The 25,980-nt window shown below is 41.2% G+C and overlaps 1 protein-coding gene across 6 annotated transcripts in view; it reads right to left on the bottom strand.

The window, feature by feature from the left end:
• ARHGEF1 (Rho guanine nucleotide exchange factor 1) overlaps nucleotides 1-25,980 on the bottom strand; it is a 3,019,431-nt gene that overhangs the window by 1,656,042 nt on the left and 1,337,409 nt on the right. The gene's annotated exons all lie outside the window — the stretch shown is intronic.

Here is a 25,980-nt window from a genome sequence, read left to right as displayed (position 1 = left end):
CATGGAGATAACCGTGATATACTGCGCAGGAGAGGGTACCAGTGTTGGCGCAGCCTGTCTGGAGCAATCAAAATCATCCTTGGTTTGTTCTGTTTGATTGTTAGTAGTACTTTGGAGAGCAGAGGCAGAGGGGGGAAGGCATAGACTGATAGGTTTTTCCAGCTGAAGGACAGATCATCCACTTTCCAGGCTTGTTTGTGGGGAATTCTTGTGCAAAACTTGTTTAATTGGCAGTTCTGGGAAGAGGCAAATAGGTCTATGTCTGGGCTCCCCCATTTGCTTGTCAACATGTTGAAAATCCTTGGGTTCCAGTTTCCACTTGTGTGGTTCCATGAGGTTTCTGCTTCGTCCGTCTGCCAGTGTATTTCATTTTCCTGGCAGAAATTGAGCTTGTAGGTGCACTTGGTAGCTCAAGGCAGTGTTCCACAATGCCATGGCTAGTCTGCAGAGGGGTAAGAATGGGTACCCCCCCTCCGCTTGTTTATGTACCACATAACAGTGGTGTTGTCCGTCTTTACCATTATTTGTCCTGGAAGAATGTGGTCCTTGAAGGCTGTCAGAGCATTCAGTACAGCTAACATTTCTTTTTCATTGATAAACAGGTGCATTTGACTTGGGTTCCATTTGCCCTGAATGCACTTCCCTGCCAGGTGAGCCCCCCCATGCATAGACTGATGCGTCTGTTGTTAGGGTCTGGGAAGCAGGGGGTAGTGTAAAAGGTAGTCCCTTGTTTTGGTGGCAGGCCTCTGCCCACCAACGGAACTCTATGCGCAGGCAAGGTATGACAGGAATTATTGTTTCTAGGTCTTGAGAATGTTGACACCATAGGCTTTTTAGATACCACTGTAGTTTCCTCATATGCAGTCTTGCAGATAGCAGGGATTTTGTGGCCACTTGTTTGAAGTACGTTGTAAAATGAATTTGTTTCTCTGGTGTGAGGTAAGCCATCTGGGAAGTTGTATTCAAGCTTGCTCCCAGGAATACAATTTGTTGACAGGGTACCAGGTGTGATTTCTTTTCATTTATGGTATACCCCAGACAAGTTAGAACACTTTGTACAAAGGCCAGATGATTCAAAAGCATGTCCTGGCTTTCTGCCTGACTTAGACAATCGTCCAGGTATGGGTATATTTGAATATTTCTTTGCCTGCAAAATGCAACAACTGGAGCTAAGCACTTTGTGAACACCCTGGGTGCAGTAGATAAGCCAAAGGGCAGTGCAGAGAACTGATAGTGCGTGTAGCCTGCTTTGAAGCGTAGGTATCTTCTGCAAGATTCCTTGATTGGGATGTGGAGTTATGCTTTTTTTAAATCTAGTGTTGCCAACCAGGCATCTTTGCCTAGCAAAGGAAGTAATTGGTGAAGAGTCAGCATCTTGAATTTTGGAATCTCCAAAAAGGTGTTTAGAGTAGACAGCTTCAGGATAGAATGCCATGAGCTGTCTTTTCTGGGTACCAGGAAAAGTCTTAAGTAGAAACCTTCCATTTTCCTCTTCTGGTACCAGTTGAATAGCCCCCATGCTTAAGAGAGGAAGTACCTGTTTTTGGGTCTCTGCCCACTGATTTGGGGGTAGGTCCAGCCACCCACTTGGTGTTGGCAATGTGTGGAAGTGAAATCTGTATCCCTGGGACACTATATTTAAAACCCATTTGTCCTGGGTAAAGAGTTCCCAAGTCTTTGCATGAAGAGCAATCTTTCCCCCCAAAGGGGCAGTCAGTTGATAAGTGCCTGGAAATTTTAAAAGGAAGTCACTGAGACAGTTTACCACAGGGGGGAATCTTATTATTCCCAGATTTGGAAGTGGAGGCCCCCCCACTGCTTAGTTCTGTGTGTCCCCTGGGACTGAAACCTGGAGTTTTTGCTGTGTCTGGGTTTGGCTTGAAAAGGCCTGGAAGGGGCTGGAAAGGACCAATTCTTAGAGGGCCAGTGCCTACTAAATCTAGGAGGCTGAACTTGTAAAAAATATTTAACAGTTTGCATAGATTTAGCTTTACCTTCCATCTTTTTAAGAACTTCCTCAACCTTGTTGCCAAACAGGCGGTCCTGATTTAAAGGAGCATCCAACAATATAGCTTTAACACGACCAGGCAAAGATTGCTCCTTAAGCCAAGCATTCCTTCTGAGCACAGACCCAGTAACAGCAGCACTGCAAGAGGCCTCTAATGAATCAAAACGACATTGCAAAGTATGTTTTCCAACTTGTTCAGCAGAATGCATTAAATCCTGCAATTCTTTATTTTCCACACAGTCAGGAATCAGCATCATTTTCTGTTTAAGCAGTCCAATAACATGTTGCTGATACTTTAACATATGAAACTGGCAGTTTAAAGCCCTAATGGCCAAGGTTGCAGAAGTGTAAACCTTCTTACCCCATCTACCCAGTGCCCTGGAGTCTCTATCAGAAGGGGTAGGATTTTTAGCAGTAGAAGCCTTAATGCCATTGGGCCCCTGTGAAATAGTCTCTGGATCTGCGATAGGATTTTTAAAAAGGAACTTGTGGGACTCAGGGACCCTCTAGTATCTGTTAGGTTTTCTGGGAGCAGGAGGCAGGGAATCAGGGGCCAAACTAGATTCCGAAAAAGTATCATCAACAATGTCTAGTACAGGAGGAATAGCTAAAGGCCTATGCTGAGGTAGGAGAAGGAAATCCCTAAGCCTCTTTTTTGAATCAGAAAAATCCTGTCTTTCCCAGTGGAAATGCTCCCGTAGAGTATGTAAGGTTTCCACAAAAGAAAAATCCTCAGGAGGGGAAGCAGAGGGAATGGAGTCCTCTGCATCAGAATCTTCATAAGTAGACAAGGGCAAATCCAGATCATCAGAAGAATCAGAAAAAAACAGAATCCTGATCAGAAGATTCATAATAAACTTCAGTCCTAGGCCTCTTAGAAGGGGATGGGAGGTTGGCTACCCCTGATTAGAGTTATTAGATCTTCAGCCATTCTTATCTTTTAGTTATGTACTTACCATAACTTTAGATGTTTGGGATCCATCTCGCCTACATTCTGTACTGATGGGCTCGGAGCCGATCCCTCGGCTCCGACTCGGCACGCTTATGCTATAGAGCGAGGCCTCTTATTGGCTGAGCTATCTTTATCCCAGGATGCACCACCACTAATCCCCCAGATCTTGTTTGTCCGCATTCATGCACACATGCACAACTTGTTTATATAACATTGTTAGATGTTTCAAGATTCTGATATCCTCTGATCTCCAAGGAAGGGGGAAGGAGGGTGGGTTATTAGGAATGTAGGCGAGATGGATCCCAAACATCTAAAGTTATGGTAAGTACATAACTAAAAGATGTTATGTGATCCTATCTCGCCTACATTCTGTACTGATGGGACAGCATCCCTAGCACCTAAATCCTGGGTGGCTCATTGGAAAACACTCCTGAGCACTGTGGAACCAAATGAAGCTCGTCCTCTAGATGCCACATCCAATTTGTAGTGGGAAATGAAAGTGTGCGGGGAAGACCATGTAGCCGCAGCACAAATGTCACTAATGGCAAGCTTAGAATGAAATGCTATCGAGGTAGCCATAGCCCTTGTAGAATGAGCTTTGACAGAGGTGGTAAGCTCTTTGTTAGAATAAGAATAAGCTTGAGTAATACAGTCCCTGATCCATTTGGCAATAGTGACCTTTGTGACAGCTTTGCCCAATTTATTGTGTGCAAAGGATACAAACAACTGATCTGTTTTCCTTGTTTGTTTGGTCCTGTCTAAGTAAAAATGCAACTGCCTGTGGACATCTAGTGTGTGGAATATGAATTCCGCTTTGTTAGAATATTTTGGAAAAAAGACTGGAAGTTCTAACGATTGTTGTAAGCAGAAACTGGAGCAAACTTTAGGGACAAAGGAAGGATTTGGCCTGAGAGATACTCTGTCTTTGTGAAAAACCAAGTACGGGGGTTTTACTGACAAAGCTTGAAGCTCTGAAACTCTTCTGGCAGAAGTAATTGCCACCAGAAAAGCAGTCTTCCATGATAGAAATTTTAGATCACATGTAGCTGCTGGTTCAAAGGGGGAGGAAGTTAAGGTGCGTAACACCACATCGAGATCCCATGGAGGTGCAGGATGAGAAATCGGAGGTCTTAACAGAGCAGCACCTTTCAAGAAGGTCTTACACAATCTCTTGCTCATTAAAGGTGGGTTTATAGATTCGTGAAAATTGGAAATCGCTGCCAATTGGACCTTGATGGTAGAGACTGAAGAGCCTTGATTGAAAAGAGAAGTTAAAAATTTTAGTACTTCTGCCACGGGAATAGAAATGGGATCCAGGCCCCAGAGTTGAGCCCAAATAGCAAATCTTTTCCATTTGCTAGAATACAGTTTCTTAGTAGCAGACTTATGGGCCGAAGATAATATGTGTACAACCTCTGGATCCAACGTATGACTCCTGACTATAGTCGGAAGAGGAGGAGCCAAGCCGTCAATTTTAAGGTGTGCAGGGACTGGTGGAATAGTCCCGACTGATGAACCAAAAGGTCTGGGATCTGATCCAGGAACCATGGACCTTCCAGAGCATATTTCCGAAGATAGGAAACCATACTTGACGAGGCCAGTAAGGAGCAACTAAGATCATTTTGCTCCCCAAGAGAGATGCCTTTTGGATCACCCTGGGAAGGAGAGGAATTGGGGGGAAGGCATAAAGCAAGCCGGTGGGCCAAGGACGGGCTAGTGCGTCCATGGGGCTCTTCCCCGGAGCCGGAGTTAGTGAGAAGAATTTTTTGCACTGTGATTCAGTGGAGTCGCGAAGAGGTCGCAACACGGAACTCCCCATCTGCTGAAAATCTGACTTGCAACTGTCATGTTCAGAGACCATTCGTGAGGAGAGAGGATGGTTCTGCTCAGTCTGTCGGCTATCACATTGGATTTGCCCGGGATATGAGTAGCCACTAGAAATCGTTCGGTCGAGACTGCCCATTCCCAGACTCTCATGGCCTCTCTGCAAAGAGGATAGGATCTGGTCCCTCCCTGTTTGTTCAGGTACCAGACAACTGACATGTTGTCTGAGTGAACGGCAACGCCCGAGGAGGTAATCGTGGAGGGCTTGGAGGGACAGAAGCACCGCCCTCATTTCTAGGATGTTGATATGAAGTAGGGTCTCTTCTGGGTGCCATTTGCCTTGGACTGACCTGCCCAGGGAATGCCCCCCCCCACCCCATCTGGGAGGCGTCCGTGGTCAAAGTGGCCGCAAAAGGAGGTGGAACAAAGGGTCATCCCTCATCCAAATTGGAGGGCACTAGCCACCAGCGAAGGTCCCGTTTGCATGTTTCCGTGATCCATATGAGGTGACAGAGGGAGTTCCTGAAAGGACCACTGAGCTGAAAGAAGCCACTGGAGAATTCTCATGTGCAGCCTTGCCAAGGGGACTAGAAGAACCGTGGCGGACATGGATCCCAATAGCTGCAGGACCATTCTGGCTGGGGCTTTGGACCTGGGAAGTAAGGCTCGAACTTGAGTTTGTATGGTTTGAATTCTGTCTGTAGGTAGATAGACCCGCATTTGGTTTGAGTCTATCTCTACCCCTATGAATCTTATTCGTTGAGATGGCAGCAACACAGACTTTGGCCAATTGAAGGTGATTCCAAGGGAGTTGCCCAGTGATATAGTGGCTTGTAGGCTCCGCAGTAGTAGATGCTTGGAGGTGGCAGTTAGGAGCCAGTCGTCTAGATACGGAAACACCTGGAATCCTAGACTTCTCAGGTGAGCAGTCACGACTGCCAGCCACTTGAACACCCTGGGGGCTGTGGTGAGACCAAAGGGCAGCAAGCGGAACTGAAAATGACTGCCTCCTAGGCTGAAGCGCAGATGTCTCCTGGACGCTTGATGTACCATGATATGGTAATAAGCATCCTTGAGATCTATGGAGCACATCCAAACACCTTTCTCCAGCAATGGGAGAATGGTTTGTAGGGTGACCATTCGGAACTTGGACTTTCTGACTGAATGGTTTAGAATGCTGAGGTCCAAACAACAGAACTGTTCAATACACACTCGTATAACAACAATAGCTGTTAAAACAGCTTTTGGGTTCAAAGTAAGCAAATTTCTGACAGGAAAAAGCCTAAATAAACAGTACTTAGCCCAGCCAAGTTGAGACCACGTCTAATCTTGTAAGCAGCAAACAAGATCTGGGGGATTAGTGGTGGTGCATCCTGGGATAAAGATAGCTCAGCCAATAAGAGGCCTCGCTCTATAGCATAAGCGTGCCGAGTCGGAGCCGAGGGATCGGCTCCGAGCCCATCAGTACAGAATGTAGGCGAGATAGGATCACATAACATCATTTGTTTTTTAGGCATAGAGGCCTGAGCATGTGGCCTGGGTGTTGTTTTTTTAGGCATGGATCAAGACTTAGGCCTAAGTAAAGAAGGAGGCGTTGGTTTACACCCTCAGAAGCCGGTGGCTGCACATTGGCTCTGGACCCATCCAAGGTAGAGACATCCATGGGTTCCATAGCTGAAGCATCTTGTGGCATACCGGACTGCGAATGGGTCTCAGTAGAGGCCTGCGAATCAGAAGTAGCGGGTATCAGGGGCTGCGAAAGCACCTCACTGAGTACCGGCGAACTGGTGACTGGCTTTGGAGAAGCGTTGTTGGCAGTTTTGGGCCTCCACGGCCTCTGTCTTTATCTTTGCATTTTTTTTCGGAATCCCGGTAGTCAGATGGCTAACCGACATTTCTGGATAATTAACTGAGAACTGAAATATTTAGACATGAAAATATACAGACGACAGATAGTGCGCTGATTAAATAAAGCACAAAACCGACACCAAGGTACGTCGTGGTCAGGGCCTAGGCAAGAAATACAGTACGAATGAAAATCTTTATGAGATATTTGCTTTCCACATGTAATGCAATTATTAACTTTTACTGACATCAGTAAGGAGCAAGAAAAGGTTTCCCCAACGGGGTACTTAGCTTTAGTTGAAGACTTCGGTTCTGAAACTCGAAAACGAAAATTTCAGGAGTCTGCTGACCGGCACTTACGAACTGCTTCGGGCACCGTATGGCAAGAAAGACAGATGTAATGGCATCAGCTGCATGTTTTATACCCCTGACGACCTAACGTCATGGAAGAAGGGACAGCAACTGATGCAGGACCCAAGACTTTGTGAATCAGGCCGACTGAGGGCAACCTGCAAGCAGATAACCCAAATGTAATGACTGCAACAGTGAAACACGAGGAACATCCTGGACTGCAATCTTGCCCAGTGTTAGTTGCACTTGGATCATTTCAGATGCATTATGTTGAGCAACTAGCCTGGACGAGTGGAGATCCTTAATGAATATGGACACACCTCTGCTTTTAGTGTTTCGGTCCAGGTTAGATGGACGAAAGGTGTGGTATGAATTATAGCCTGGTAATGCAGGGGTGCTCTCTGGAGCCTTGAACCGGGTTCTCTGTCACTGCACAGATGTCAATGTTCTCCATTTTAAGGAGTGCCTCAAGTGAGTGCATTTTGAGGTTTAGACGTTTAGCACTGAGTAGCATTACCCTCATAGAGTTTGCTTGCTTGTACCTGTTACAGTGTTGAATTTGGCATTTGAACCATGCCTAAAAATGGCACTATAGGGGTGGCAAGAACCTTAGCCAGTATCCGGCATCCCAGGGGTGACAGGTGAAGGCCATCTCTGGCAAAGCAACGTGGTCTGTCAAACATGTCGTACCAGGCAGACAGATACTGGATCCCCTTAGAATGACACCAGAAGCTTAGCCAATTGTTGAAGTCAGTCATTTTGTCCTTGTACTGTGGTATCATTCTGGGTGATGGCAGGATGCTACTCAGGGCTAGGATCATACCTACCTGGGCTACAGGATCTCAGAGCTCCTCCATGTCTCTTTTTATGGAGACCAAGGAGGTACGTCTCAGGTCATTCAAACCAACATGGACAATGACACAGTCGTATTTGTACTTGTTGTGGAGTGACCTGAGTACGTGCATTATGTGGCTGATCCTGGCACCCGACAGGCAGCCAACAGTAACTTTCTCCTTGTTTAGCCTGGTGAGTGGGACATCAGTGTGTCTGACTATAGAGTCACCTATGACTAGTGTGTTGGGTATGTTGTTTTGCCTTATGGGCTGAGGCTGAGTGGCACACTGATTTTGTGGGCAATGTGTCATTTGGGTAGTGTTGGGGGGGTGGCTGTCTGCATTTCAGCTTGGGAGGTCTCTGTTGCTTGGGCAGATTTTTATTGAGAGCTGCCATGAATGTGGGTGTGTGCTTTGTGTTTCTATGTGTGGGTTTTGAAGGACTATGTGTTGAGTGTGGTGTGGTGCAGGTGTTAACCTTCTCCTCTTGACTGTCTAATCCAGTCTTGGCTGGAGAGAGATTGGCTTCCAGTTTGGCTATATAAGTGCATCTCTCACAGGCTGTAGTGTTGGGTGGTAGGAGGAGTTGGTTGTCGGTGTACATGAGGCAATTGCTACTTTGCCCCATTGCCCCAAGATGCCTAGATTCATCAGGTGGACAGGAGAAAACACCAGGAGCTGACCCCATGGACATGCCTGGATAGGTGCTTATGAATTTAAGTACTAAGAACGTTTTTTCTCTTGACTAGTGAGGAAAGTCGAGTGATGTAGAAGTCTGTAGTTTATTTAGTGCTTACAATGAGTTCTGAGCAAGTGCCGAGCACAAAGAAACAGCTTTGAGTACTGAAACTAAAAAAAACTGGCTAGTTCAAGCTAAAACTAGCTAGTTTTTAGCACCAATCCCAAGAAGAGAAGCAAGCCATGGCCTGTTTGGTGATCCACAGTCTTGTCCCAGGTGATGTAAGGGTCTGCAGGCTTGTAGCCTTTTTCTGGTAGATGACTCGAATAGCAACCAGATCAATCAGGTATGTTAAGCACAGACACTGACTCTCCAACCAGAAAGTGTCAGGAATCAATGCACTCTGCTCACACTCTCACCAGGGTCAGAATATAAGCACAGATTCTAAGATGTCACCTATAAAGCAGTTATTAAGCTTTCTGGTGATCAGCAGTCTCCAGGAAATCATGTAACTGCACCCCTTCTCTTACCAGGAGAAAACAGAAGCATTAATCCCAAGATGACTACCGAGAGGGAGAATGTGGGCTCTACAATAACAGGTGGTCTTGCAATAGATGCTTAAAGGTAAGATGAAAAAAAAAATGGCTTATCCTAAACACTGCAGTGTGCACTAGAGTAGTTAGATGTGAAAGTAGGTAACTTTTAAGTTAAGTTTTAGTGGAGACTAGAGTCATTATTTTTAAAACAGCAAGACAGATCGAAAGGAGGTATTCACTTTTGCATTCTGGTACTATGGAATACAGTAGGATGCCCAATAAATTTAAATAGTTAAAGGGGAGTGATTTCACAAAATTTTAATTTTGTGCTTACTCACACCAACCAGTAAATGCAGAGAGGAAATGAAATATACGGTGAAATTAACATAAGGGGCAGGCAACTAGAAAGATAGTGGTGTTTAAGAACACAACAGTAACCGCGTGGGAAAAATTTCTGTCTGAATCACAAGAGACAGAGTTGTGGTCTCTTTTCAAATTTTAGTACGCAATTAAAAAGCTGAATTCAAGTAAAACACAGTGTTGTTGTTGTTGTGTCTTTCGGCTTATCCCTGTTAGGGGTCGCCACAGCGGAACTCCGGTCCGCTAATGTTTGGTAGTGGATTTTTACGTGCAGAGTTACCAGCCCTGACGCACAACCTTCAACGAAGGCATGCCCATTCACGCATGCCTCCACACAGAAGACGCTCTAGCTGAGAATCGAATTGGACAACGTCTTGCTGTGAGGCGACAACGCTACAGCAGCACCACTACCGCGGGTCTTAAGTAAAACACAGTGTAAAGAAAACAAATCACAGTATATAAAATAGAAAAAGGCAATAAAGTAATACAAAACACAAATAAAAAGCAAACTAACCTTTCCCGCACAGCAAACTGCAGCAGAATCTGGGTGAGCCTTTCCAGTAATGCCTTTCAGTATACACTCCTTCTGCCATTAGTATGTCACAACCAGCAATGACATGTTCCTAGAAACTGTAAATGCAGCTAGAGATTCTGGCTGTATTGTATCCACCCTCCTTCTCGACCTCTCTAAAGCCTTTGATACTATATCTCATAGCCTTCTCCTTACTAAGCTATCTAACTTAAACCTTTCCCCTGCCACCATCAATTGGTTCACCAGCTATCTCTCCAACAGGCAACAAGCAGTCAAATGGAAAACAGCCATCTCCCCCTTCCTGAACACACCCACTGAAGTCCCACAAGGCTCCATCTTGGGCCCTCTCCACTTCAATATATTCATAAATGACTTCTATCACTCAGTTCCCCACGGCAAACTCGTTCAATATGCAGATGACTCCACAATTATCTGCACAGCCACATCCATTCCAACTCTCTTAAAATTAACCCAAGATGCCTTCTCTACCACTGAACAGTGGATGAAAAACAATCATCTTGCTCTCAATGCATCAAAAACCAAGCTTATGATATTTACCCCCTCAAAAACACAACCATTGACAAAAATACATTCTCTATCATCAGCCAAAACCACACACCTCTTGAACTAGTATCAGAAAGCAAACTACTAGGGGTCCAGATTGATGACAAACTCACATTCAATAGCCACTTACTACTAAACATAAAAAAACCCACATTAAACTTGGCATGCTTTATCGCCAAAATCAATTCCTCTCTACAACTACTAAGCTCACTCTGGCTACATACAACATTCCTTATCTCTTCCCTTCTTTACGGCGCTCCTATGCTAACAAACCCTCAATCATCCCTTAAAACAAAACTGTCCACATGTTATAATAAAATTGCAAAATTTGCCACTGGCCACAAAGCATCTACCCACCACTGTGCATCTCTCCACAAACTAAACTGGCTTGAGCTTCCTAACTATCTGTCCTTTACTCAGCTCAGTTTTGCCCACAAACTCATTTTCCAACCATCCCTCTGTCTCTCACTCACCTCCACCTTTAAAATGCACATGCCTCAAAGACTCCTAAGATCTAATAACCAAAATCTAATAGAACTGTACAAACCTCTTCACTCTCCAGGAAAAAAAACTGCTGTCCTTTGCCCTGGCACGCCAATGAACTCCCTTCCCCCTTCATCCGCACTACTACAAACCTCCCAGCTTTTAAAAAATCCCTGCATACACATTTATCATCCTCCTGGGAATGCTCCTGCTCTCATCCCTCCTAGTTCAACCCATCCCCTACTGACTGCCTCTTCTCTTAGTTTAACATAAGTAAGCAACAACTCCTAATAAGTCTCAAATTCTACTTTTCCTTAAGTCTCAAATTCTACTTTCCTTTCAAGATGCATCATATTGCAACTGTTATTGCCATTTGCTATGCAATACTTTACATATAAAATGTAACCAGAATACTAGAATTTTACTACTTATAACTTAGACCCTTCTCTATGAAACCATCTCCTTTTTGACTTAGACCCACATTTGACTACTCCTATCAACCACTATTATTGCCTTATTACCACTGTTGATAATTGCTTTTAATATGATCTGTTTAATATGATTGTAAGTGTTAAAGTGTGAACCTCAATTACTTGTAATTCCTTGTACTTTGTTTTGGAGCTTTTCTCCCCAGGACTCCATTGAAAACGGGTACTTCGGGACCAATGGACTATCCTGGTAAATCAACTACAAATAAATAAATAAAAATAAACAAATGTGAAACCGTTTCAAATTCTATTTTACAAAACTTACATTTGTCTGTTTCTCCCATATGTTCAATGGACTTTGCAAACCAATGTGTACGTAGCCAACTATTTTGGGCCACCAATATTGGCCTTTCATGTCTCGGCTTGAATTCACCTCTCCTTAACCATTCCTGCGTTCCCATCCTGATCAACATGAGGCTCTTCCAGATGTTTTCTATACTTGCAACTATAGTTATGCATTGTCCACATTTCTTGCCTTCTCATCTAGTCCTTCACCTTATACTCTTTCTTTTGCTTTTTGGCACATTCGGTTGCTGCTTGATTTTGATCTACTTCTGGTTTGATTTCCAATCCTGCTTGACACCGATATGCTTCTGCTAGACTAAGCAGGGAAGTAATCTTAGATTTATTCTCCTCATGTTTCACAACTTTCACTACGTTTGGGTCTTGTGAGGCCAGCAGATATGAGTGCAGTCCCACGATTGCAGATCTACACATGTAATCAATTTCAAGGAGGCCCAACCTTTCTTCAGAACGGGGAATATATAATCTTGGTATGCAATAATTTTTATAAATCATTTGATGAGTGTGAAGTCATGCCAAGTCCCAGTAAGGCATTAACACTGTCGTGAAAGACTTCTCAGACAAGGCAGAAAATATTTCTTCTGTTAAAATTTCACTGTCTCTGTTACAGGACAGGACAAAGGAGAAATGCTTTTAACTACGAAGAGAAAGCTTTGGATGGGATCAAGTTTTCATTCTCTTCCATCAAGAAAACTTGCAGCTCAGGTTCCTTCACTTCTAATACCAATTTATTTATTTATTTATTGGGGGGGGGGGGCATTTTGTTCTGTACTAAAAAAGGTGCCTGGATGATTTTAGACCAGGGCATCATTGTCATTTGAGGTTCCCTTCTAGTCACGCATAATGAATCCTGCCAAAGCAAACGTAGCACCCGAGAAGTATCAGACTGTACTGCGAGATTTTACCACAGGAAGGTGGCTTACTACTCCCTGTTTTTGAGGTGGGGGTACTCCATTGCTTAGATCTGCGCATACCCTGAGACTGTAATCTTGGTGGTCTGCTGCTCCTGGGCTTGGACTGAGAAGGTCTAGGAGGGACTGGAAAGGACCAGTTTTTAGAAGGCCAATGCCTACTGAATCTAGGTGGCTGTACCTGTAGGAAATATTTAACAGTTTGCAAAGATTTAGCTTTTTCTCCATCTTTTTGAGGACTTCTTCTGCTTTATTGCCAAACAGGCATTCTTGGTTTAATGGTGCATCTAGTAATTTTGCTTTGACATGGTCTGGCAAGATTTGTTCCTTAAGCCAAGCATGCCTTCTAAGAACGGACTCAAAACCACATTGCAAAGTATGCTTTCCAGCTTGGTTAGCAGAATGCATTAACTCTTGTAAATCTTTATGTTCAGGAATCAACAATTTTCTATTTAATTAGCTCAATAATATGCGGCTGATACTTTAACATATGAAACTAGCAATTTAAAGCCCTGATGGCAAGAGTAGCAGAGGTGTACACCTTCTTACCTCTATCTGTCTAAAGCCCTAGAGTCCCTGTCCGAAGGGGTAGGGTTTTTGGCTGTTGTAGCCTTAATGCCTTTAGGTCCCTGGGAAATGGTCTCTGGATCTGCAGTAGGATTCTTAAAGAGGAATTTGTGGGTGTCAGGTACTCTGTAATACCCATCAGGTTTCCTGAGAGCTGGAGGCAAAGTATCAGGGGTAAGGCCGTTTTCCAAGAACACATCATCTACAATTTCCAGAACAGGAGGGATAGCTGCAGGCCTGTGCTAAGGCAAGTTTAAAAATTCCCTGAGTCTCTTTTTGGACTGTGGGTAGTCCAGGCACTCCCAGCAGAAATGTTCTCTAAGGGTATGCATGGTTTCACCAAAAGAAAAATCTTCTGGTGGGGAAGCAGAGGGAATGGAATCCTCTGCATCAGAATCCTCATAGGTAGATAAGGGTTTGTACTGGTAACCAGAAGGATCAGAGTCAATAGACTCATGATCTGAAGAATCAGAAAAAAAATCAGTTCTTGGTCTTTTTGAGGGGGGAGGCTGGCTTCCCCTAATTAAAGTTATAACATCTTCAGCCATTCTAAGCATTTGTTTCGGGGGCATGTGGGCCTGAAAATGCGCTTTGGTCGTCGGTTTCCTAGGTGTAATGCGAACTCTGGGCCTGAGAAATTTGGTAGTTTTGGTTTGAAATGAAGTCGTCAGTTTAATATAAAAATCGGAAGGCCTGAATATACCCTCAGAAGCCATTGCTTGCACAGTGGTTCCGGACCCATCCAAGGTGGAGACATCTGCAGGTTTCACAGTCAAAGAAGCATCTCACAGCATTCTGGCCTCCGAATGGGTCTCAGTAGAGGCCTGCGAATCTGTAGAAGTAGGTATCAGGGGCTGCCTCGTCGGCAGTTTTGGACCTATGCAGTCTGTCTCTGTCTTTATCCTTACATTTTTTCGGAAGATCAGTAGTCGGATGGCTTACCGAAGCCATTTCAGAATACGGAGAACAAGAGCAAACGACTTTAGTGACAAAAATAGCCCGACGATGAATAATTTGGGCGTTGAACAAGGCACAAAACCAACAGCGAGGAACGTCATGGTCTGGACCTAAACAGGTGATGCAGTAAGAATGAAAATCTCTGTGAGCTATTTGCTTTCCACAGGCAAGACAATTATTAACATCCTCTGACATCGCTTAGAGCAAGAGAAAAGGATCCCCAATGGGGTACTTATCTTTTAGAGGATTTCAGGTCTAAAACTTGAAAAACGAAAATTTCAGGAGGCAGCCGACCGGCAGTAGCGAACTGCTTCTGCTTCGACACTGCACGGCAAGAAAAGCTGATGTAATGGTGTCGGCTGCATGTTTTGTACCCATGGCGACCTGACGTCATGGAAGAAACGACAGCATCCAACGCAGAAATCCCAAGACTCTGTTATTCAGGCTGAGGGCTACCTGCAGGCAGATAACCCAAATGTGATGACTGCAACAGTGAAACATGAACATCCTAAACCTTCTTCCTGCTCTGGCATTTGTTCTTTTGCACCCAAGACCCCGCAACTGGCATTCATTCAATTCAACCCCTGATCCAGCAACTGCTACACATAGGGCAAGGCTACGTACAGATAATCTTCGGGTACTGGGGACATCCCCATGAAGGGTGGATGGACTTTAACTACATTCTGTACACAGTTTTATAATTGACACTCCACTCTCTTGACCCTCATGCTAGTTTGTACAAAGGGCCTCAATCTGCCTCAAAAATAGGCCAAATCACTAGACATGCCCATCTGTTTCCATATTTCCCTGGATTCATTTGGTGGTCAAATAGTCTTGGGAAGCATAATTTTACTATACTGAAAAATGAAAGTTGCATTACAGTCTGCATGACCTTGCAGTTTTCCTCTAATGTTATAGCATTTCCCATTAAGATTTCCCAAACAAACAGTATTTCTCTATGGAGGCATTCAAAAGCTCTCCAATTATGTCCTCCAGTAACGTAGGCCTTCAGTCAGGCATGGTGCCTAAGAACTGATCCAGCAACAGCTGCCAAAAAGTATGCATCTACCACATCATAACCACACAACCATCTGTTTTATAACATTTAAGGAGAACTGAACCAGTTTCAACAGTTTAAAGATCTGCTATTTCAGAGATTAATTTTAAATTTCAACAGACAAGTTTGCCATCTGAGCCATGATTCAAGATTGGCACTTAATGTGTATCTGGGAACTTAATGCCCTAAAATTCAGGGTAGCTTAAATATAAAGCTTTCGTCAGTCTGTCCAGAAACCTACATTTCTTTTTTTTTTTTTTTTTTGCAGTGTGTTTGGGACTGGAACTAGCTTACTGTAGTTGAATGCCTCCAGGTGAATAGCCGCAGGATCTGCTACAAGATATTTGTAGACTGTAGAGTGCAGCAGACTTACAAATCTATCTGGTTTTCTGGGTGTAGAGGGCAAGCTGTCTACATGCAGTGAGGCCACTAAAAAGTATCTCTGAAAGCCTTCAGTACTAAAGGAACCACCCGGGGCTATGATCTCTACAAGCCTAGAAAATCAAACTACTTTTTTTGTTATGTGGCATATCCATTTTCCATTTAAAATGCTCCCTCATTTTCACCCCAAAATATATGCCAACTTGCATGCACCCGGATGAGGTGATGCTCCTTCATCTGAGCTGTACCTCAAGCAGTAAGCCATCTGGATATATAAGTTGTCCTTTTCAGCTTATTTGGGGTAACATGCTCTTCTTGGTGCTATAAAGATGCTTTTTAAAGCTCTATGGTTTAACACCTTCTGCTCCTTCCGTCCCTCTCTATCATACTCTTTGGGCAATAGGGATGGAGGACAGAGTTCTTCCACTTAGGCAAACACCACAGCCTGTATTACAAATCTGCTATGTTACAGCAAATGTAGCACACCTTCTTTCTTGTTCTTAGCTTTGCGGGAAGAGCTAGCAATCAAGCAATGACCTGCATCTCCAATGTCACAGATGTGGACAGAGACTTGTAGACAAATCAGGCAACTCTACCAGAGACTAAAAAGCCTACTCTCTGGTTGAGGTTTCCTCAGGCCTTTCTGATGCTGTCTTTCTTGAGGGTCACCTCTTCATTAAACTGTATTTGTGCCCCTTTTTATGAGTCTTCTTATGGGTAAGGTTTTCTCCTGATGAGGCAGACGAATGCTCAGATATCTGTAGCATGGCATCTGACTTTCTCTGCATCAACCATGTTCTCAAAAGGACTTCCTTACTTGTACAAGTTTTCTTCATGAACCCTACACAGATCTAGTAATCTAAAAGTGGTATTCTCCCAAGCCAAAAAAGGACACTTAAATGATACTCTTCACACAGGAAGTGAAGCACACATTCACATCATCTAATGAGGCTTTGCTCAAGGCACACCCTGGGAAGCATAACATTTTCCAAGAAATTTTACTGGCAAACTCGCAGAACAACTTCAGAAAAGAAAACAAGAAAACCTTCCCCAACAGGGCACTTACCTATAGACGTTTCTAAGCAGGAGCTCTGGGGACATATAGGCTTGACTACCTGACTGTTGATTTATACACCAAGATGTAGATATGCCTGTGGCAAAAAAGGAATTGAAGACGGCACTGTCTAAAATCTCTTATTTGGGAGACCACAGTCTGCCTCTGTATGGAGGATGTCGTCTTACTCCTTAACGTATGCACACCACTAGCAGTCAGTCTGATCAGGGAAACAGCAGCCTGCAACTGACTTCTACATGTTACAAATATTACAGCAACAGTGACCTTAAAATGAACAACTGCATATATCATTATCTTTACCAGATCTATCATTATCCGTCTGGGAAATGCCTGACATGCAAGCCATTGCAAAAGGATAATAAACAAAACTTATTTGGGCAACAGTGTTGCATTTACACAAGATATCCGAGTAGGAAGAAAATGTTACAGTCACAGTGCCCACTGTTACAGAACAGTTCTACAATGTGCTTATGAATGTTTGTTCTTCTTTCGGCTTTTCCCAGTTAGGGGTCGCCACAGCGGAACTCCGGTCCACTAATGATTGGCAGTGGATTTTTACAGTGCCGAGGTGCCAACTCGACGCCCAACCTTCAATGAAGGCACGCCCATTCATGCATGTCTTTCGAACGCCACTCGACCGCGGGGAGGACATGCAGACTCCACACAGAAGGTGCTCCAGCCGAGAATCGAACGGGAGAACCTCTTACTGTGAGGCGACAATGCTACTGCTGCACCACCACTGCTTACATGAATAGCAGTGTAAAATGCACTTCAAATGTACACATTTTAATCTCATGAAAATTACTCTTAAGTAAATTATCCCATCTTCTGCTCTTCATTCTGTAGTCCACTGTTGTCACCTCCCAAGCCAGACTACCACAAAGCCCTCTATCAGATCTTACAAACGCAAAGTCTGGTCACTTGCAGTTGAAGAGAACTCCACAGATTGGCTTCTTATTGGGCTAGCTATAGAATACATTACAACAATTCTGTGGCAACTTTACTTGGTGTCTTTAAGGAAATGTATCGCTAAAAATTCTTGTTTAAGTCTTCTTAATCATACAAGGCTTAAATCGAGCCCTGAAAGATGTACTGGCCATAGGAAAAATCTGAAGGACAGCACTCTATAAACCCAATCCAACAATTTAGTCTTTATGTAGTCTGTTGAAAAAACATTTACCGGTTTCGGCAACAGCCTTCCTCAGTATGGCAATAAAAATTCAAATGTTCAGGAGTTACTTATCACTTCCTTGAAGATGGCATCACAATTTATTGGGCTCACATTTAAAGACATATACTCGTATATAAATACAAACAAACTAATATTCATTCAAACTAGAAGAAAATAAAGCTTCTAGTTTCACAATCCAAAAATTTTCCTTTACACTAAGGAGGTTTTCCCATCCTAATTCATTTGGACCACTAAACATAATTTTGTCAAAACCAAAAAACAAAACTGATCATTAGGATACTTAAGTGTATACTTAAACAGGGCATTACAGTCATACTGACATCTGATGTCACTAACTAAACAACTAAAAAGAACAAAAAGAAAAGAGTTTGAGGCTCTATACTGAAAAGCTATGTGGGGAGTCAACATTTTTAACTGATTGAGACTGACACTTACTATTTCATCTGAATTACCCACAGCTAAGAGGGCAAACAATTTTAGCCCTTTAATAAACTGTGTAGGAGAGGGGGAGCGCAAACACCGTAAGAAATCAAGGGGCATTGGAAATTCTACAATAGAGGCTGGGACCCAGCTGAACCGTGACAATACTGTGCATAATATTTCTTCTGTCTTTTTCTAATGATAATGTTTCTTTCCCCATGCCACCTGCCTCAGAAGTGAGGCTGGTGCAAGATATTAAGGATTTTAGGTATCATTTAAATTCATTGTTATTTTTTTTTAAGACAAGGACCACAGCAGTTTTGATTTCTTTTAGGTTTAAACCTTTTTCTTTTCAACCTCCTAGAAAAATATATAACCGCTTTTGAACAAGCTGTATTCAAGGAATTACATTTTAATTTACATAAAGACACTGTTCGTCATAGCTTAACTTTTAGAGAAAGACTAGCACTTGACTGTTTAAGCAAGAATACTGATGTAGTGACTAATTCTGCTGATAAGGGAGGTGCTGTTGTGATAATGGATTCTCATGAATACCAAAAGGAGGTTCCTACCCAACTAAAGACCCTAAGTTTTACTCTAGGATGCATTTAGACTCCACTATGCAATTTAATTGACAATTTTTTTTTTTTGGAAATAGCAGTGGAGGATGGTATCAATGAAAGGAAGATTATGAAACAACAAAGTGGATGACCCTAAGATGCAAAATATATGTTGTCTAAGATTCATAAAAATTCAAAAAAAACCTCAAGGACTTCCCACTGTGGCAGGCTTTGGCTCATTAACGGAACCCCTACTGGGCAGGTTTGCAAGCTTTGGAATATTGGTTAAATAATGTTAAATTATTTAGTCCAGGTTTCAATACCTTTCTTGTGTATCTTACAGAACATATTTTGACCAAAAATGCTTTTTTTTTTTTTTTTTTTTTAATTTTAAGCCTGAGTGTTATTTTCAGTTACAAGGTACTGCTATGGAAGTCTTTTTCACTCCTGTACATGTTGACTTGGTTATGGGATATTTTGAGCAATTTTTGCTATATGATACCAGTCATAACATCTATATCGACTCAAAAGACATTTGGTGTCACTATTTGGATGACTGCTGGTTTGTTTGGACATCTGATTTGGAATTTTTGTTGGAATATGTTCAATACCTCAATGATCTTTGTTTTACTTTAAATTATGATACTTTCAAAACTTCATTTTTGGATGTATTGGTCGAGAAAATGTTGGATGGAACTGTTAAAACTTCCTTATATAAGAAGGAATTCATAAAACGTCCTTACTACAGACATCTAGCTGTCATCCTAGACAATAATTAATAACATTCCTTTATCACACTATTAAAGGGTAAAACTAATTTGTTCTGAAGGGGAAATATTTGGTAATGTTAGTCAAAGATTTATTAATAGGGGTATGACCCTAAAATATTACAGCAGGTTTTAGATAATACTAACAATAAAATCAAGGGACAAATAATTAAATCATCAAGTTAAGAATGATCAAGTTTATAGCAGATGAAAACTAAAGTTGGTTAACACCTTTGAGAGTAATTAGTTCTTTTTGCCTGATTGTTCACAATCATTGGTTTACTTTACAGACAAAGATTTGTTGGAAGCTCTCTCTGGCAAATGTTCTTTTTCTTACAGATGTGGTAAAACTATAGGAAATTATTTTAGTCACTACAAGGTTGAATGTAGTACGTGAAGTACAAACTACTTTGGATGGCAATGTTTAAAGGATTCATTCCCTTGTGGTGCATGTACAACGTGTGCTGTTATTTTCAAAAGTAAGAAGTTTTTATCAGCGAACACTCCTACAGGTTATGAAATTAAAGCTATTATTTGTAATTCACGAGGGGTTTTATATATATATATATATATATATATATATATATATATATATTTAGTTACATGTCCTTGTTCTCCTATCTACTTTGGAAATACTTCAATTTTTTTAAAACGTATACATTTGAACATCTTTGTGACATGAGATGTTAGTGTGAATCTAATGCCTTGTTTAAACATACACTTCAGCATTCTAATGTCAAGTTTTGTTTTTTGGGTATTGACAAAATTATGTTTAGAGGTCCAAATAAACTAGGACGCAAAAACATGCTAAGTATAAAGGAACATTTTTGGATTGTGAAAATAGGAACTTTTATTTTCTCCTGGTTTGAAGGAATATTAGTTTAAGTGGTGTATTTACATATGTGTCTTTAAATGAGAGTCCAAGGAATTGTGATGTCATCTTCAAGGAAATAAGTAACTACTTAAAATTTGAATTTTATTACCATACTGATGAAGGCAGTTTTCAAAACCAGTATATGTTTTTTAAACTGACTAAATAAAGAAGAAATTGTTGGATTGGTTTGGAGAGTGCTGGCCTTTAGTTTTTTTCTCATTGCTGGTTCCTATTTGCAGTGCAATTTCACCTACCTCGCGAATTGCTATTGTATGGTTTGGTACTGGCGAACCAGATCACTGTGCTGAATAACACCACGGGTTCCACTTATAAAACATGAGTCTTCCAAAATTCAAGTACTAGAATATTAAAGATTACATTTCTGAAACCTGTTATATGGTTGGAGAAGAAAGTCTGCAATGTGCTTTACACTTGTTTTAAAATTTTAATTGCTTGACTTGGCATTTGATTAGCTTTCTTCTTTTGTTTACTGTTCTACAGCTGCTGTCAATCTAACTTACACATTGCTGTTTTGTCTACTATTTGCTTCATTTCTAGCATTTTCCCTCATCTATTTTATGCTGAATAACCTTTCAATGCTGTCCACCTTTAAGTACTGTCATTTATATTTTATTTCTACAATACTTGGATTCAAGCACTTAGATTTAAATCTGAAACAGAAATTCAGAAAAAAGAATTCCACTGAAATTCATGCTGCCTTTTTTGTGCAGAGAAAAGCTCCTCATAACCCCTATGCAGGGGGGTTTTCCCCTACATCCCCCTCCTCAGTATAATTAGCCCAAAAATTGATGCACATGTGGCAAATAGGAATAGCCTTGCTCTCAAGAGAGTGCAGCTTCATACCTGGGTTAACTGCAACCATTACACTCCTACAAATAAATAAAAGAAATTAACAGCAACTTTGTATAATCTAGCTTTTGCCATGTAACTCTAGAGTACCCATTTATTCTAGCAGAAAATCAATGTCAAGTCTGCTCCTGCGACCATGACCTTCTAGAATACCTGCATATTTATCACAATCATATTCAAAACAAGCTTTTAAGCACATCCCAGAAAACCAAAGGCCTGTTTGAACCCACACATTCATTTTTCTCCAGCTCCTCACTCTGTAATACTTCACCACTATCCACTCTCTCATCTTATTCTCCCACCCAATCCCTAACTTTGTCACCTCAAGTAACAAAACATTCTTTTCCCTCCTCCTCCTCCTATCAACCCCTTTAAAAGAGCCAAAAGCTCCACTTACACTGAAGTCTTTCTCTTCCCCCATCCCTTATTTGTTTCCAACACCTCCTCCAATCCCCTCCCTACCCACGCTTCTTCAAAGCCAGACAGCTGGCCTGAGACTGGAAGAATCCACATTTGATGCCTGTACGGCTGGAAAGGGTATTAAGAAAGTTCCACCTTCAGGAGCGAAGCCAAGATGTGTTTGGCAACCAACTATTAATACATAAAGATTTGAAGCAGTACAATCATGGAAAATTATCTAGGTGAAGTAGGAGGGACCAAGCATGCCCTCACCTTTGTGTGGTTCCACTGCATGCCACACGCATTTTCACAGGAAGAAAGAAAAAAAAGCAGGATAGAACAAACAGAAAATAGATTCTTTCCAGTGCATACCACATTTAATAACTTTTATCTCCTTTCCTTAATGTGCTTATCTTTTTAATCTAAGTACAGCACTTACCCCTTCCCATTAAAATTGCCTTTGGATCTCTACAGGTAACTTTACACCTCTTATGTTGAGAATTCAGCATTAAACTACTACACAAACCACTCAGGCAACATGAAGCTAGAATATGTTGTCAAATCATTCATACACCCTCTAAGTATACCAACTTCTAGCACTAAACTCAACTATAGCTCTGTGACAGCAGAGTGATTTTTTTTTATACCAATTATATGTACTACTTGCAAGAATGTTTATGGATTATATTACACTTCTTGGATAGTTTTAAATAAACTAGTTGTACTAACACAAAATAAGCCACAACATAGAAATTCCAATATAAACTTATTGGAAAAAATATTTCTAACACTATTACAATTACACTGAGGATCAGTACTAGGTCACTAACCATAACCCATGTGCCCAAGAAATGAAAATTAACCTCAACACTGAAGCTCAAGACATAAATCTGGACATCTACTTTGACACAAACAGTATGTTATGTCTGGAGAAACATGCTCATAATTCTTTGTAGTATATGGAGCTTTAGCTGCTATGATGTACTTTGAAGATGCAGGAAAAGTGAAGTATTTTACAGTTTTTAAAGCTGAATCATATTTTGCACTGCACACAGTGTACAGAAAGTAAGTGTACTTCTGGACAGACCTTTTTAAAAGTTATTAGGCCCTTCACTCTGTCACACCTTTTCTGGGGTCATACAAACTGTATTACAACCTTTAAATCTACTACATTTTTTTCACTTTAAGCTGTTCTGTTATGGACGTGCTCTTCTGCAAGACTACAGCATAACAGTTTTGGCAGCTGTCTAAATAAACTTGATATGCACTTTAATGGCTTTAAAAAGTGCATAATAGGCTTATCTTTTTCCCAGTTTCATAAAAAAATAGCACACACCGCATACTAAATTACACATACCATAAACACAGTTACTGCTTAGCCTATATGTATCCCATTGCAAGTATTAAATAATACCACATCCTATTTTTTTCTGTATACATATATATACATATATATATATATATATATATATATATATACACATATATATATATATATATATATATACACATATATACATATATATATATATATATATATACATATATAAATATATATATATATATATATATATATATATACACACACATCTCTTTGCCTCTAGCCTGGGTCACCACTGAAACGGGACACTTAAAATAATGCAAGAATTTGTGCCTAACAAGCACTTTCAGACCAGCTGGTATAATGCAAGTGTTTAACTTGATGAAGTCTGGCTAAAAGGTTTCCCAGGTTCTCAGTCTGAATATTGGCCATGCATCTTTATGAGCAGCAGAGTTTACAGAGTGCCAATAAACAGAGCTCATTTGGTCACTTCCTGACAGAATTGGTATACCCTTCATGAACTTTCTGATGCTAACTCAAAAAAGTGCAAACACTAAAAACAATAACAATGCTAGGAGATGGGTGCAGCCAAAATAAAAAAATAAAAAATACTCCCAGACAACTGAAATGTTACGGGCATTTTGTAACAAGTGAGTGCTTTCATCCAAAAAGAAAAAAACAAGGACTTCATCAGAATATTGACTACACCATATAACACAATTTATAACAAGAAATGAAGTATGTAATATCTGATTTAACACAACCCATATATACTTATTTAACCCTAAATATTTAAATGTTAAATATAAATATAACATTAAATCCCCAGGCTACAAAATTTCAAAGCGTAAAAGAATTAATTTTCAAAAAAAAAAAAATACTGGCATACGTGACTTCAATGATGCCTGGAAAAGGCAAAGGATTAAATATGAGTTGCCACATTAATCCACGCATCTCAAGCTTACTCCTAAAGGGGCCAACAGGAATATCAACCTTCAACCGGTCCAAGTACTGTAAATGTGATCCTTTTAAAACTGTCACACCGAATCGTGTACAAATACAAGTTGCTGCTTTTATCCTTTTTGATACCATACATATTTACAATGTAGTGTTTTTTTTTTTTTTTGTTAAAGTGCAAACACTCAATGTTGATATCTACTATTTTTAAATGTATTTTTTGCAACCTTTTGCTCCCACTGCCTGCTGACTATCAAGACACTCTCTCAATTGATCAACCAATTTGCTCCCACCATCAGGTGGTGAAAGCTAACTGACAGGGAGACATCCAGGTAGCCATCAGGAGTCGGTTCAAATGTTTTTAGTTTTCATCCTGGATCTATCCACACATGCACCTGGCAAGGCACCTGGTAGGGGAATACAATGGTCTGCTCTGCAAAGGGATAGTCTCACTTCAAGTAGTTCCTTCAAGAAGCCCTGTGCCTTCGGCATAATTGTACCCTAGTAGCCCACATGGTTAGAGTGAGAATGACATGTCAAACAGATGTAATGTCATTACTGACTGACAAGCAGATTTACCAGTGACCTCATACATACATTGCTTGTCGATTAACATATATGGAAACTATTTTGCCATCTTTAACTTTTGAGACTACTGTTCCATATCTCTGGAATCATTGTGGCTACTTGCTGGAGCCAGTTAGCGAGTCAAGATAATGCAGAAGATTGGGGGAAACACTCTCACTTTCACTTACTGGAAGTTTAGTGGCTCTGACAGTATTTAAGTTGGTGATCCTAGGTGTGCATCTGCCAAGTTGGGATCCTTCAGTGCGAGTCAGGATGCTAGCTGCTGCTGGGGAAATGGTTGCTACCAGTGACCCCATCACCACCTTCCTGTCATGACGACAGGGCTTTAGTCATTTATGAAATAAATACACTGTTATTTGTAGTCACCTTTCAAGCCATGAAGCTGTGCAACAAAATGCTTTACATCACCACAGAAATAACATTGAAGTTTAGAAAATAAATGATCCAAAGAACGAATTTAATTAAAAATAAGACGTCTGTCAAATATTGGCGTGTTAGTTACATAAATTAAAAAGCTGGCAGGACTTTGACATTTACAGTTAAGCATTTAAACAGGTGCAAAAATAAGCAAAATTAATGTCATTCACATAAACCGAATAACCGAAATTCACAATGTCTGTGAGGTGCAAAAAAAAAAAAGAGGGAAATGTACAGAGGACAACTTATACTAGACATAGTGAAAATGCGCAGTGGCACTTTACACAAGTCAGCATGATCTTTTCACAAAACTGCACTCCCAAACATTTTACTTTCTGTTCACAGGTCAGCAGGCAAAGTGATTGAACAAGCATGTCACTAAGGTTTGCTACTTCAGTTTGTAGGCATTTCCTGGTGAAGCACCTGTAACTGTGATGACGAGACATAGATTAAACCCAGAAATCAAGATTTTGTGCTCCTCAGACACACTTTCTAAAACGTATTATTCCTGTTTAGCAACAGGTTATACTAAATGAAAGTAAATCTACAGAGGTTGTCATCTTAGCATTCTTCATTTAAAACAGGATTCAGCCAGCAGGCATTTATACCCAATAAATATTCACAAGGTCAGTGAGGACACCATGAATATTCATTAAAATTCGTACACGTCACTGGAATTGGGTGGGCCCTGCTACGGCATATCCATGTGGGAACTAGGATACAATTATGATGTGCCATCCCCCTCACACAGTACAAACAATGGTCTCTCAAGTCTCTTCCATTACGGAGCTTGCACCTTCCTGTCTCTGAGTTAAAATCCTCCCCATATGACAGCTGAGTAGGCCACAGCCCTTCACTCCTCCCCATCCCATTCCCCTTTTCTCTATCTAGCTTTTCTAGTACCAGAGC

This window comes from Protopterus annectens, chromosome 8.part0 (genome assembly GCF_019279795.1).
Source record: "Protopterus annectens isolate FY-2018-M chromosome 8.part0, PAN1.0, whole genome shotgun sequence".
NCBI lineage: Eukaryota > Metazoa > Chordata > Ceratodontiformes > Protopteridae > Protopterus > Protopterus annectens.
This window is presented reverse-complemented; position numbering and strand designations above follow the sequence as displayed.